The sequence below is a fragment of the Pan troglodytes genome, chromosome 7 (genome assembly GCF_028858775.2).
Source record: "Pan troglodytes isolate AG18354 chromosome 7, NHGRI_mPanTro3-v2.0_pri, whole genome shotgun sequence".
In the NCBI taxonomy this organism is placed as follows: Eukaryota; Metazoa; Chordata; class Mammalia; order Primates; family Hominidae; genus Pan; species Pan troglodytes.
The window spans coordinates 25,293,019-25,307,598 of NC_072405.2; the positions used below are offsets into that span (position 1 = coordinate 25,293,019).

The following is a 14,580-nucleotide window of genomic DNA, read 5'->3' on the forward strand; positions in this document are numbered from 1 at the left end:
GAGTTGCCATGAGACTTAAATGTAAAAATATATTGGAAAATGGTTTTAAAACTATAGTTTTCTATGCATAGAATATGCTAGAAAACTCTAGTTGTGAAAATTTTTGCTTTCTAACTTAACAAATATAATTGGTCTGAAATACAAAATAAATCTTTTTTTCCCAAACCAAACCTTTAATGTGTAAGTTTGAATGGTGCTTAATGCTGTTTTATAAAGGACCAGACTAGAAACAAAAAGATAAGAATTTCTTTTGTTTGCACTAGTCATGTGACAGGAAAAGATAACACTAAAGTTTTTTTTTTTTTGCACATGCTGTGATGATATCATGGGAAGTTAAATAATTTTGAAGAGTGTTTTACAAGAGTGCATTATTCAACTTTTAAGTATACACTGCAATCTAATCAACTTTACCTATGCTTCCTAGAGACCACACTTGCCTTGCTGTTATACAAATACGTGGTACAACTTCTACTTCCACAAAATGTAGTTTGAGTTTTCCAGACTATATAATCCCTATATAGGTTTTCAGATGATATATTGTCAGGAACCTTTGTTTTTACACATGAGGAGTTCATACCTTTTGATGCTGCTACATGTGTTCAATTTGAGAAAAAGAAATAGAGCGGATTTAATGGTCATGATATACATCCCCAATAAAATAAGAGTATATTTGCACATTATTCATTATTTATAATTACAAAATATTAGCAACAACATAAATTTCCATACATAGAAAACTGAATAAATTATGGTACATTCACACAATGGAGCATTATACAGCTGACAAAGATGTCTGTGAACGAACATAGAATATTTGCAGGATACACCGTTAAGTGAAAACAGCAAAGAATATATATAGTGTCTGCCTTTTCTGTAAGAAAGAAAAAAATGAGAAACGTCTACATGTACACGCTTATTTATTCTAAAAATAAACACAGAATGGATAAACCAAAAATTAATGAACTTGGTTACCTGGTTAGTTGGTTACCAGGGGATGGATATGAATGGAGTGGAAGGGATGGAGGAGTGACACTCATCTGAGAACTTTTTATAGAGTTTTGACTTTTGGAGAAATGTTAATGTTTTACATTTTTTTAAAGGAAAATAAAATTTAAAAAATGAGAGAGAAGTGGGGATGGAATAAAAGCAGGAACAAATGAACCTAACTGTATTAAAGTGAGTAATATAACCACACATAAGGGATGAATAACATATTTAAAAAAAGAAAGAAAGAAACTCAAATAACTATCAAATTCTGTCTTTTGATGATATAACCAAGATCTAAAGAAAAACCACATAAACAAATCTCGAACTTCAATGAGAAAGATTGTTTTCCTCAGTAGCAGGGGTTAGAGTAGTGTATTGTAGAATTGAACAAATGAATAAATATATTGAAGCTAATGAGAGCTAGGGGTTTTATTATTAAAGAATAGAGTTCTAATATGAGAAGAAGGAAGACTGGAATGAACCTTGTAGTGTGAAATTGGAATTGCCGCTATCAGTATTAATACTTGGTGCCTGTGTGTGTGTGTATGTTCATGTGTATGTGCGTATCTTAGCCCTGTGCACTAAAAGGGCCTAGAAGCAAACATATCCCAAGTCAATGAGCATATCTAGCATCTAAGCCTTGGTTTCTCAATTCAAACTCCTACTAAAATGATCAATGGAACCTTGGAGAAATGTCTGGTTCCAGGACTGGGGCATTATTTTGTGTGCCAGAAGGCAAGGAAGTACAAAAAAAAAAAAAAAAAAAAAAAAAAGAATAAGGACATGTCCAGGGGACATAAGCCAAATCTGGGACAATTTGAGCATCAAAATAAATAATGATAGGAACAAGTTATTTATGAAATAAATAAGAACATGTGAGTGCAACTGTTGAAGTACACAAACTACCAATCAAACAAGTTAATAAGGGAGAAGGGAAAACTTTTTCTCACGGCAGAATACCAACTAATAAATATTGAAAGAATGATGGAATTAGAAAAATGACCATTTTACATCCATCCTAGGGTCATTGCTTGTCCAGACAAAAACATAAATGCATCCTAAAACTTGTAGATAAAAGTTTGATGAAGAAGAATCTTTATTACAAAGGTAAAAGAGTAACTTAATAGTGAATTAATCTAGTGAGTACAGTACTATCTTAACCACATAATAAAAGTTAATAACAGTAATGGGACAAGCCAACCCCATATGCCTCTTCGTACTCTACAAAGAATACAACGTCACTTACGTGTTGTTCCTACCAAAAATGCATCATCTGAATCTAATCATGAAGAAACATCAGATAAACCCCAATTGAGGGACATTCTACAACTGGCTGTGCTCTTCCAAAATGTCAAAATCAAAAAAGACAAAGGTTGAAGAACTGTTCCAGTTTAAAAATGACTAAAGGCCAGGGACGGTGGCTCATGGCTGTAATCCCAACACTTTGGGAGACTGAGGCGGGCAGATCACTTGAGCCCAGGAGTTCGAGACCAGCCTGGCCAACATGGTGAAACCCTGTCTCTACTAAAAATACAAAAATTAGACAGACATGATGGTGCATGCCTGTAATCTTAGCTACTCAGGAGGCTGAGGCAGGAGAATCGCTTGAATCTGGGAAGCCAAGGTTGCAGTGAGCCAAGATCCAGCTGCTGTTCTCCAGCCTGGGTGACAGAGCGAGACTCTGTTTCAAATAATAGAAAATAAAAAAGCAAGTAAGGTGACATGAAAACTAAATGTGATAGATGATGTTGGTATGGAGCCTGAACCAAAAAATAACAATACTAATGATAGAGAATATTATTGAAACAACTGGCAACATTTGAATATGAAGTGTGAGTTTGAAAATAGTACTAATAAATGGTGCTACAATAATTGGCTAACCATATGCAGAAGGTTAAAGCTGGACTCCTTCCTTACACCGTATACAAAAATCAACTCAAGATGGATCAAAAACTTAAATGTAAAACCTGAAACTATAAAAACCCTGGAGATAACCTAGGAGATACCGTTCTAGACATAGGACCTGACAAAGATTTCATGATGAAGATGCCAAAAGCAATTGCAAGAGAAACAAAAACTGACAAATGGGACCTAATTAAGGAGCTTCTGCAGAGCAAAAGAAACTACCAACAGAGTGAACAGACAACCTGTAGAACAAGATAAACACTTGCAAACTATCCATCCACAAAGGTCTAATATGCAGACTCTATAAGGAACTTAAATTAACAAGCAAAAAACAAAAACCCCATGAAAAAGTGAGAAAAATGATGGGCACGGTGGCTTACGCCTGTAATGCCAGCACTTTGGGAGGCCGAGGTGGGCAGATCACGAGGTCAAGAGATCGAGACCATCCTGCCCAAGATGGTGAAACCTCGTCTCTACTAAAAATAGAAAAATTAGCTGGGCATGGTGGCGTGCGCCTGTAATCCCAGCTACTCAGGAGGCTGAGGCAGGAGAATCGCTTGAACCCAGGAGGTGGAAGTTACAGTGAGTCAAGATCGCACTACCGCACTCCAGCCTGGGTGAGAGAGCGAGGCTCCATCTCAAAAAAAAAAAAAAAATTGAGCAAAAGATATGAACACTTTTCAAAAGAAGACATTCATGTGGTCAATAAACATATGAAAAAATATGCAACATCAGTAATCATTAGAGAAATGCAAATCAAAACCACAATGAGATACCGCATCATACCAGTCACAATGGCTGTTATTAAAAGGTAAAAAAATAACAGATGCTGGCAAGGTTGTGGAGGAAAGGGAACACTTATACATTGCTGGTGAGAATGTAAATTAGTTCAGCCATTGTGGAAAGCAGTGTGGCAATTTCTCAAAAACCTTAAAACAGAACTGCCATTAGACCCAGCAATCCCATTATTGGTCATATAGCCAAAGGAATATAAATATTTCTAAAATAAAGACACATTCATATGTATGTTCACTGTAGCACTATTCACAATAGCAAAGTAATGGAATCAACCTAAATGCCCGTCAGTGATAGACTGAATAAAGAAAATATGGTATATATACACAATGGAATACTATGCAGCCATAAAACAGAATCAGATCATGTCCTCTGCAGCAACATTGATGGAGCAGAAGGCCATAATCCTAAACTAATGCAGGAACGGTAAACCAAATATTGAATGCAGGAACCAAATACTAATTCAGGAACAGTAAACCAAATACTGAAAGCAAATACTCAGCTTTTTACTGAGTACACATGGACATAAAGAAGGGAAGAGCAGACACAGGCACCTACTTGAGGGTGGAGATGGGGAGGAAGGAGAGGATCAAAAATCTACCTATCAGGTACTATGCTTATTACCTGGGTGATGAAATAATCTGTACACCAAACCGTCATGACATGCCATTTACCTATATAACAAACTTGCCCATGTGCCCTTGAACCTAAAATAAAAGTCAAAAAAAAGATAATAGTATTATACCATTGTTAAAATTCCAAATTTTGATAATTGAACTGTGGTTATGTAAGGAAAAGTCTTAAGAAATACAAAATAAGACTTTATGGATAAAGAGGCATGATGTCTGCAAAATTATTCTTGAATCATTCAGAAACTATATATATATATATATATATATATATATATATGAACTTACAGAACAAGAGACAGACAGAGAGAGAGAGAGAGCAAATGATCAAACTGATGGAGTGAAATGTTAACAACTGGCGGGGCATGGTGGCTCACGCCTGTAATTCCAGCAATTTGGGAGGCCAAGGTGTGAGGATCACTTGAGGCCAGGAATTTGAAACCAACCTGAGTGACACAGTGAGGCCTTGTCTCTACAAAAATAAATTAAAAAAAAAAAATTTTAGCCAGGACTTGGAGGCTGAGGCGGAAGAATCACTTGAGCCCAGGGGTGCAGGCCTGCAGTGACCTATGACTGTGCCACTGCACTCTCACCTGGGTGACACAGCAAGATCCTAACTTTAAAAATGAAAACAAAAGAAAAGAAAAGAAAAGAGAAGAGAAAAGAAAAGAAAATGTTAATAATTGAAGAATTTGAGTAAAGGGTATGTGGAGTTCTTTGCAGTATTCTTGTAACTTTTCTGTAAATATGGAATTATATCAAAAGTTTTATGTCCATTTTTAAAGTCGTAACAGATACTAGATGCACTTTAATATAGGAGAGAAAATCTAAATTCAACAGCTATTCTTTAAGATAATTGTGATAAGTCAGAGTTCCTGAATTTGAACGACTCGCATAGAAGAGTTGCAATCTGCACAAAAGCCCACGCCTTAACCAGAACAGGTTGGGTATTTTCCATGGGAAGTACTGAGTACACATGAAAAGAGGAATATTAATTGACCATGAGGTCACACAATTTGGGGGATCACATTCAGGCAGGATGAAAATTTGGCACAAATTGAACATCTTGGTTATTATTTGCTTATTTCAGGAATGGCAGTGACTCTAATCCAGCCCCACTCTGCATTTTATCCCCCACAAAGAACAAGAAAGACTCATAACACATAATTTGATGTTGTTACCTTGTATTTTTTTCCCTTCTCACTTTGCTAGGTATAAGCAAAATATTGATACTCACTAGTTATGAGACCTTGGGAAAATTGCACCACCTTCTTGGAACTCAGGTTTTTCCTCCAAAATTAGGATAACAACATGTGGTCTATCCAACTTGCAAATGTGATATAGAAATTACACGGATAAATGGGTATGAAAATCCATTGGTGCTACAACATTTAAGTGATGATTTTAATGGTGATAATCATTATCAATTTTCCCTGGGTTTTAGCCCACTTAAAATTCCATTGTTCTGCTCCAGGAAGCAAAAAGGTAAAAATGATTTGAGGAATTATAGCATCATCAAAATTAACAATGCTCTTTATTTGGAGCACATAAAAAATAATTTTTATGCTTCCTACAGTGAAATGTTAAATGTTAAAGTAGTATTTTGAGATGGATATGAAGGAATTAAATATACTTCTAAAATAAACAAGCTATTTCGGAAGTAGCCTATTTTACAGCACTTGGCTAAATACATTCATTAGTGTTACATATTCCTATATATTCATTCATTAGTGTTACATATGATCTTCTGTTATTATCATTTAAATATATCATAAAATTACATGGTGTAAGTATTTTATATTTTTTTCACTGTATAAAAGAAACTTGCCAGATCACCTTAACCAAACACCTTCATTTTACAGATGAGGAAGATGGCTTTCGGATTAATCTCACCTAGTTAATGGGAAAATCATAATTGAAATTAAAATATTTCACATCTAATTCCAATAGTATTCTCACCAAATTATGCTGCAAATATCCAAATAGTAATAAATATTGATTCTCTAGAGCAAATGAAGTATACCTAAAAAAATGTGGTTCAAATTGACATCACTGTTAATATGCATTACTATACTTGGTTGTTCCCAGAATCAACAACTGAACAATGGGTCAAGAAAAATAATTACAGGTGGCATTTTTCCATTCCTTTATTACTTACTTATTATGAATGTATCCATAATGTTATTAAGCCTCTTTGTTCTTAATTTTTCCATTTTCAAATAAACAGTATTTTAAATTAAATGTGCTGTATTCTTCTAAAAGATAATGGCAATGTAAACATGAGAGGAGTGTTTTTATTATAAGAATTTAAAAATTAAATAATCAATATCCAGCTCTGGCAGTGCTGTGGAGGTTAAAATTTTTAAAAAATCAGCTAAAGTGCCCTTTCTAAGGGCATATAATTGCCAGCAAAACTCTGATTTTTTAAAATTGTACTCTTATAAAGAATCTATTCATGGTGAGGTATGGTTGCTCACACCTGTAACCCCAACACTTTGGGAGGCCGAGGTGGGAGGATCTCTTTAGCCCAGGAATTCAAGACAAGCCTGAGCAACAAGATGAAACCCCATCTCTACAAAAAATACAAAAATTACCTGGGCATGGTGGCTCACGCTTGTAGTCCCAGCTACATGGTGGTAGAGGTGGGAGGATGGCTTGAGCCCGGAAGGTTGAGCCTGCAGTGAGCCGAGATCACAGCGCCACTGCACTCCAGCCTGGGCCACAGAGTAAGACCTTGTGTAAAAAAAAAAAAGAAAAAAATCTAATATAAAATTTAAGAAGTCAGTAGATTTACGCAATTAATGTATTTGTTCATTATCTCTCCTTAGAATTCGCTAGAAATAAAAAAATACCATTACAGGAATGGAGATACAAATGTTTAATCTATGGTAAGATCAGAAATATAGACAAATTACATTCTCTTTAAAAGTCAGAAAATGGCATCATGATTTATTAAACTACCTTGAAATTTCATTCTCTCAAGCAAAGTGATGGTAGTAACTAAAGCCTTATTTACCCATTTCTGTGTCCTAACTAGAGGCCTGAGGTAATTAGTCCTGTTTATGTTGAACTGAAATCTAGCCTTAGGCAAGATCTGCCCCTCCAGAGTTTACCCAAATGACAGCTGGAGGAGTAAAAATAAACCTCCATCCCCATAGGGAGGTGAGCTGGGAGAAGAGAAATAGAGAAAGGACTAAAAAGGGCATTTCTTAAATTTTGGCACACCATTTTAGAAGACATAAATAGCTTTCTATAATGATCACTCTGGAGTAGGAAACACTAGTGCATGGGAGCTGTATAACACTTCTGAATGACAAGGCATGATTGATAGGTGATTAATATGTGATTATTAATACGTGATTAATATGCGATGTGTTGCCACCAGCTTAATATGTGATGTGTTGCCAGTCACCTCCTACTTGCCCTGAAGGGGGTCTGGAGCAGATAAGACAAAAACAATTACATGACTTACTGAATCTTCAGAATACAGTTTACAGAACACAGAATATGACTATTGATATATGTCACATTTACAAGGAGTCTGGTTTGAGGATAGCCTGGGAGAAACACACATTCATTCGTGAAGTCCTCATACTAGAATGAAGCTCCATGCAGGCAGGGATCTTCATCAAGTTTGGTTTTTAACGTACATCAAGCATCTACAACAGTGCCTGGCATATTTTACGTACCTGATAAGTATCTGTTGATTGATCGATATGCTCCTTAAGACTGTTTCAGATATCTGAAATATTTGCTTTGATTTCTTGAATTAATGTTTATATTTACTCCAACTAAGGATAGTACTAAGTCATAGGATGTTTGTTTGAAGACATAAAATGTAACTTGATTGTTAGAAAACAGGCGCTTACTAAGAAAAATATCCTTTACCTTAAAAATAACAACCTCTAGTCATAAAGCCATGCACTGAAAGAACATTCTCTGCCGCAGAGGGTGAGTGGCCACCGGCCTCTCACGGGGTCAGCCACTAGAGGACGATGTGGTCACATACGCTGCCAAACCCTTGATAAGGCCAAGAGGAACCTTGATACGCAGGAATGAATGCTTCTAAGTTTCACTTCTCCAGCTTCTAGTCACACTATTGGTAAATTCCTCATGCAACTATCACTTCCAAAAATGAAAAAAAGAAAGACAGCACAATTATCATGAGCAGGTCGTTAGTGAAGATAAAAATCACAGAAAAATTGTGAAAATGTCAAAGTCTTGAGGAGGAGTAAAGAGCGGCTCAACAGATACTGTGCAGCTGTCAGGATACCGAGGAAGTGTTGACGCTGAAAATATTTGACTCAAGCTCTTCCTGCGAACAAGGCTTATAAGTTTCTAGCTGGCAATGAAATTGTGAAACGAGTTTAAGGACAAGGAGCTGAGTCAAGTAAATGAAATGGCAAGGAACTGGATTTTGAGTAGCTTGCTGTTATACAAAACAAGTAAAAAGAGAAGCTTTTCTATGAGAACTGCGTCACCTATAAAACTGCATTTTATCAGAATCAACAACAAAAACACACAATCACATCAGCAAATAACCTCTGAATTTTTTAAAATAACAGATGAAAGGTTCAGACAGCAGCCTTTTATGACTGACTTCAGTAAACTCAGATCTGCTATTATTTCCTCAAAGTTACCTAATACATGGTAAGTATTTCTAATGAGCCATTACAATAGAAACGTATTTTGCAGGGCAATCTTATTTTGATCTAGTAGATGATTGACTTGGGTTTCCGAATTTTGAACAACAATTCAATCCATAGCTCCATTATCCTGAAGAAAGAACTTCTATTCAGGTTAAATTTGCATGGATTCCCAGTAATTTTACAAAAACAAATGCTGTATTTGTCATTCATCCAAAAAATATGTAAGTTTGTACTACACCAAAGGAAATGTCTGTGTTCATTAAAAGGCAAATATGATTTCTGTCCTCCTGAAGCTTGTAGTCCAACTGGTGGAGACAAGCAAGTAAAGGAACACATTACATTCGAGTTGTAGTGCTATGATTGGGGGAGTTTAAGGTGCTTTATTAAAAGTAGGTAGCAGCTATTGTGAATAATGCTACAGTGTTCACACACATGTCTTTATAATAAAACAGTTTCTATTCCTTTGGGTATATACCCAGTAATGAGCTTGCTGGGTCTGATGGTATTTCTGTTTTAAAGTCTTTGACGAATTGCCACACTGTCTTCCACAAACTAATTTACACTCAAACCGACAGTGCATAAGTGTTCCTTTTTCTCCACAACCTCACCAGCATCTAGTTCGACTTTTTAATAATAGCCAGTCTGACTTGTGTGAGATGGCATCTCATTGTGGTTTTGATTTGCATTTCTTTAATGATCAGTGATGTTGAACTTTTTTTCATATGATTGTTGGTTGCACGTATGTCTTTGTCTTTTTATTTCTTTCTTTCTTTCTTTCTTTCTTTCTTTCTTTCTTTTAAGTGGAGTTTCACTTTTGTTGCCCAGGCTGGAATGCAATGGCGTGGTCTCAGCTCACTGCAACCTCCGCCTACTGGGTTCAAGCAATTCTCCTGCCTCAGCCTCCCGAGTAGCTGGGATTACAGGAGCCCACCATCACGCCCGGCTCACTTTTGTATTTTCAGTAGAGACGGGGTTTCGCCATGTTGGCCAGGCTGGTCTTGTACTCCTGACCTCAGATGATCCGCAAGGCTTGGACTCCGAAAGTGCTGGGATTACAGGCACGAGCCACCGCACTTGGCCATATGTCTTCTTTTTTATTTATTTATAATTTTAATTTAATTTTACTATTTTTTTTTGAGACGGAGTTTTGCTCTTGTCACCAAGGCTGGAGTGCAATGGCGCTATCTCGGCTCACTGCAACCTCTGTCTCCCTGGTTCAAGCAATTCTCCTGCCTTACCCTCCGGAGTAGCTGGGATTATAGGCACGCACCACCAGGCCCAGGTAATTTTGGTATTTTTAGTAGAGACGGAGTTTCACCATGTTGACCAGGGTAATCTCAAACTCCCGACCTCAGGTGATCCACCTGCCTCGCTCTCCCAAAGTGCTGGCATTACAGGTGTGAACCACTGTGCCCGGCCCATGTCTTCTTTTTAATGGGGTTGTTTTTTTCTTGTAAATTTGCTCAAGTTCCTTATAAATGCTGTGTATTAGACCTTTGTTGGATACACAGTTTGCAAAATTTTTCCCCCATCAATGATAGACTGGATAAAGAAAATGTGGTACATATACACCATGGAATACTATGCAGCCATAAAAAGAATGAGATCATGTCCTTTGCAGAGGGAAACTGATGATGATGAAGGTGGAGGCCATTATCCTTAGCAAACTAACGCAGGAACACAAAATCAAATACCACATGTTCTCACTTATAAGTAGGAGCTAAATGATGAGAACACATGGACTCACTGAGAGGAACAACACACACTGGGGCCTGTCAAAGGGTAAAGGGTGGGAGGAGGGAGAGGATCAGAAAAAGTAACTAATAGGTACTAGGCTTAATACCTGGGTGATGAAGTAATCTGCACAACAAACCTCCATGACACAAATTTACCTATGTAACAAACCTGCACATGTGCCCCTGAACTTAAAATAAGTTAAATAAATAAATAAAACGTAGGCAGCAACATGTGCTAACCCAGCCTTGGGAACGGTGAGGCATTTTGGAAGAAGTTATATCTTAGCTGAGTTCTGTTAGGGAGTGCCAGAAAAAGGGTGGGGAACAGACAGGAAACAAATCAGGACATTTCCCATGGTAAGACACGATTCATTCTTGTTTCCTCCTCCCTAAAACACAGTCCTTAGATTAGATTATCTCTGTGGTTCCATTCAGTCTAACATACTGTGATTGTCTCTCCAAATTTGAAGAGAAAATTTAATAGGAAAAGAGAATTCAATAACTTTTCTTTGTAGATTAATTTTCACAAGCGTATCTCTTCAAATTACTTAAATTCTCCTACCCTTAAAATCAGAGCTTTAAAGAAGATAAGGAGGGTTCAAATTATGGGACTTCTAAATTGATTTGATATTTGGCTGATTTTATCAAAACAAATATCCAGATAGAATACTTTTATAGATACATGACTTTCCAATTTCCGAAGTTCTCTTAATCCTAACATGTATTTCTGTAGATACATCTGCAAGTTCCTAATCATTATGATATAAACTCTATGTAATTTATACTTTTTTGACTCCAACATAATCTATTTACTGCATATGTGAACTTTCAAAGCAAAGTTTTTCCTTTTTACTAATCTCACGTTTGAAACTCATTTAAATTCCAATACAGGACTCCATGCAGTAGTCAGTTACCACATTTAAGACCTCTCTCCCAAGGCTATAGTTTCACATCTCCAACTGCCTGGTTGCCTTTTCTGGTTGACAGTCATCTCAATCCTTCATAATTATTGAAGAAAGATTAGAAGAACACTTTTTAATATACAGACTGGAAGTAAGAACAAAGGAGCATTCACACCATATGCTGAAATTCATTTCTCATGTGTTTCTACTTTCGTAGGACTTAAAATAATGAAGTGTTCTATTAGTGCATCTTTCAGCTCTTCCTTCTTCATTTGTTTACTTTTCAGTTTAAAAAAGCACCTGATTTGGATAATAACCTCGAGTTTTATATACTGGTTTTATTATTGTTTGGTGTTCTTCTATATTTAAAATTCACTTTTAGAGACAAACTCTTCACAGGCAAATAGGTGTTTAATAAGTAAATGAGTGTAACATTTGTGTTTAGCCATAGACATAGTTCAATGATTAATTCTAGATATCATGGAGTATACATCTTCATTACATAGATTTTGATCAAAGCATATGCCCTGAAACAAATACTATACTACACACAATGAAATCCTAATCAAACCTGGTTTCCTGGTATAACACTGGAATGATGGAGGAATAGGCCATCTTACTCTGGAATAATTTGTTCAAGGAGAACCATGCACCTGCATGATGATGTTAGAGTAGCTAATTTAGTGGTTTTCTACAAAGTCTTGTCATCAAGTGAAAGGTTCACTTCATTTCCCTTGATGTGGTGGTCCGAGGTTTGCAGGTTCCCGAACATAAGATTTGAGATCATCCTGAAAAATATTTGCAATCATTTTTGAAGTGCAAGAGTTTTGATATGCTTCAGTTGTCAAGGAATTTATGAACACCCCTATTTTCAGACTCGCTTTTAGATCAATCTCTAGTGTTTGAGGCAAACTAATTTATTTTAACAGAAAAATATATTGCATACTGACCTAAACACTCAATAATTACTTTGGGTTAAGAATGAATACCTTCATGTGGACAAAATATGAAATTTAAGTATAATAAATATAAGGATTGATTAGATGTATTATATGCTTGTGAATTTGAAATCATATATTTTGATCAAGCCTAAAAATTGACCTTAACCTAAAGCAAGACTTCATTACCTGGCAATATCAAATGAGAGCTGGTCCCTATTGGATATCAGCTGTTAAAAGCACAACTTTTTAACTGAATACCTACAAACTCAGCTCAAGAGTAATGTCTACCTCATCTGAGTAGTTAGTTGTACCTGTCCAATATCTACAGACCTGAGATGATTCCTTAATTCCAAGTCTTTGGAACAACAAATATAATTAATTTGAGAGAGTAGAAATAATTCCATGGTAGTAACTGCATATACGCTGATTGAAACCAATTAACAATCATGGGAGGGTGAGAAACATTGTTTCCCTCCTCTTTATTAAAGGATGGCTAAATTCATTTTGCCCTTTGTGGCTAAAGGCAAATTCTTGATTATTTTTATTTTTATTTATTTTTTAGTTTTTGAGACAGGGTCTGGCTCTGTTGCCCACACTGGAGTGCATTGACGCAATATTGGCTCACTGCAGGCTCTGCCTCCAAGGTTCAAGAGATCCTTTGGCCTTATCCTCTGTAGTAGCTAGGACTACAGGGACACACTACCAGGCCCTACTAATTTCTTTTTTTTTTTTTTTTTTTTTTTTTTGTAGAGACCAGGTTTCACTATGTTTCCCAGGTTGGTCTCGAACTCCTGGGCCCAAGCGATCTCCCTGCCTCGGCCTCCCAAAGTGCTGGGATTACAGGTGTGAGCCACTTTGCCCGGCATATTGTTATTTTTATTTTTACTCTTTTTTTGGAGACAGAGTGTCACTCTGCCACTCAGGCTGGAGTGCAGTGACGTGAACAGAGCTCACTGTAACCTTGAACTCCTGGGTGCAAGTGATGCTTCCATAAATGCAAATTCTTAATCCTAATCTTTTTTGGCTTAGTCATATGTCCCACTCACCCTGTCCTTTTCTTATGTCAAAAGCGGTCTTCAAGAGCCTCCAAACTCAAGTGGAGATGGTGATCTTTAAATACCATATTGGTGGGCTGGAGCCAGCTTGCACTAACTCACTAGAGCTGATAGTTAAATTTTCAGGAGTTTTTGAGCCAGTTGTTAGAGACTTTATTAAAAATTAAATTACGTAAACTTACAATTAGATAATTATATTAAATGTAATATAATTTATATTTATTAGGTAAATATAAAATGTAATAAGTACTAAAAGCATCACTTTTACTTTACCATTATATCTTTTATATGATGTAGATAGTGGAAATTCCACGTAATGTGCTACCATGCATCTCTTCCCAATCTGCAATCAGTAATGTCGTATTGGTAGCCTGAAATCACCACGGTGGGAGTATTTACGCCATGGAAATCTGAAAACACTACAAGTCAGGACTCCCCACCTCTTCTACCCCAGAACCCATTGTTAATACCTTACCAGCACATCACTGATACCTGCCCACAGGGCCTTCTAAGGGAAGTTGTTCTCCCTTTCCCAGAAACTGCATCTCCATATGACTCCACACCTTTCCTCCCAGACACAGCTGGCTGGCCTAGGAGTGAAAAACTAACAAAGGAAGAAAACGTCTATAGGCCAGACCAACCTAAGGCTTTCTCTTTAGAATTTGCATTAAGATTCATAGAGATTGGTAGAATTAGTAGCCAAGTCATGCTCACAGCAGTGTGCTAGAATGAATGTCCTTGAGCTCTTATGATGTAGGTCCCTAGAGCTGACCTGGTTACCACACTTCCTGACACCTCATAGTACCACTTTTCTCTGGATTCTATGCAATTCTATCCTTAAAATGTGTCTTTTACTTGAGCTAATGCAATTGCTATTCGATTCCTTGCAAATTAATATGCCTTAAGAAAAACGGTTTTAAATTCTTTCAGTTTCTGATGATTCTAATGCAGGAACTATCTAGATGTAGGGCAGAATATCTA

The 14,580-nt window shown here is 36.6% G+C and overlaps 1 long non-coding RNA gene across 2 annotated transcripts; it reads right to left on the reverse strand.

Moving 5' to 3' along the window:
- Positions 1-11,995: 11,995 nt before the first annotated feature.
- LOC112204211 (uncharacterized) lies at positions 11,996-14,371 on the reverse strand. 2 transcript variants are annotated; one of them, XR_008536900.1, is made up of 3 exons: positions 14,075-14,371; positions 13,873-13,970; positions 11,996-12,391 (listed from the first exon to the last, which is right to left on the reverse strand). It is a non-coding gene; the product is annotated as an uncharacterized LOC112204211 (long non-coding RNA). The 2 variants fall into 2 exon arrangements; XR_002937787.1 differs by lacking the exon at positions 13,873-13,970.
- Positions 14,372-14,580: the final 209 nt, after the last annotated feature.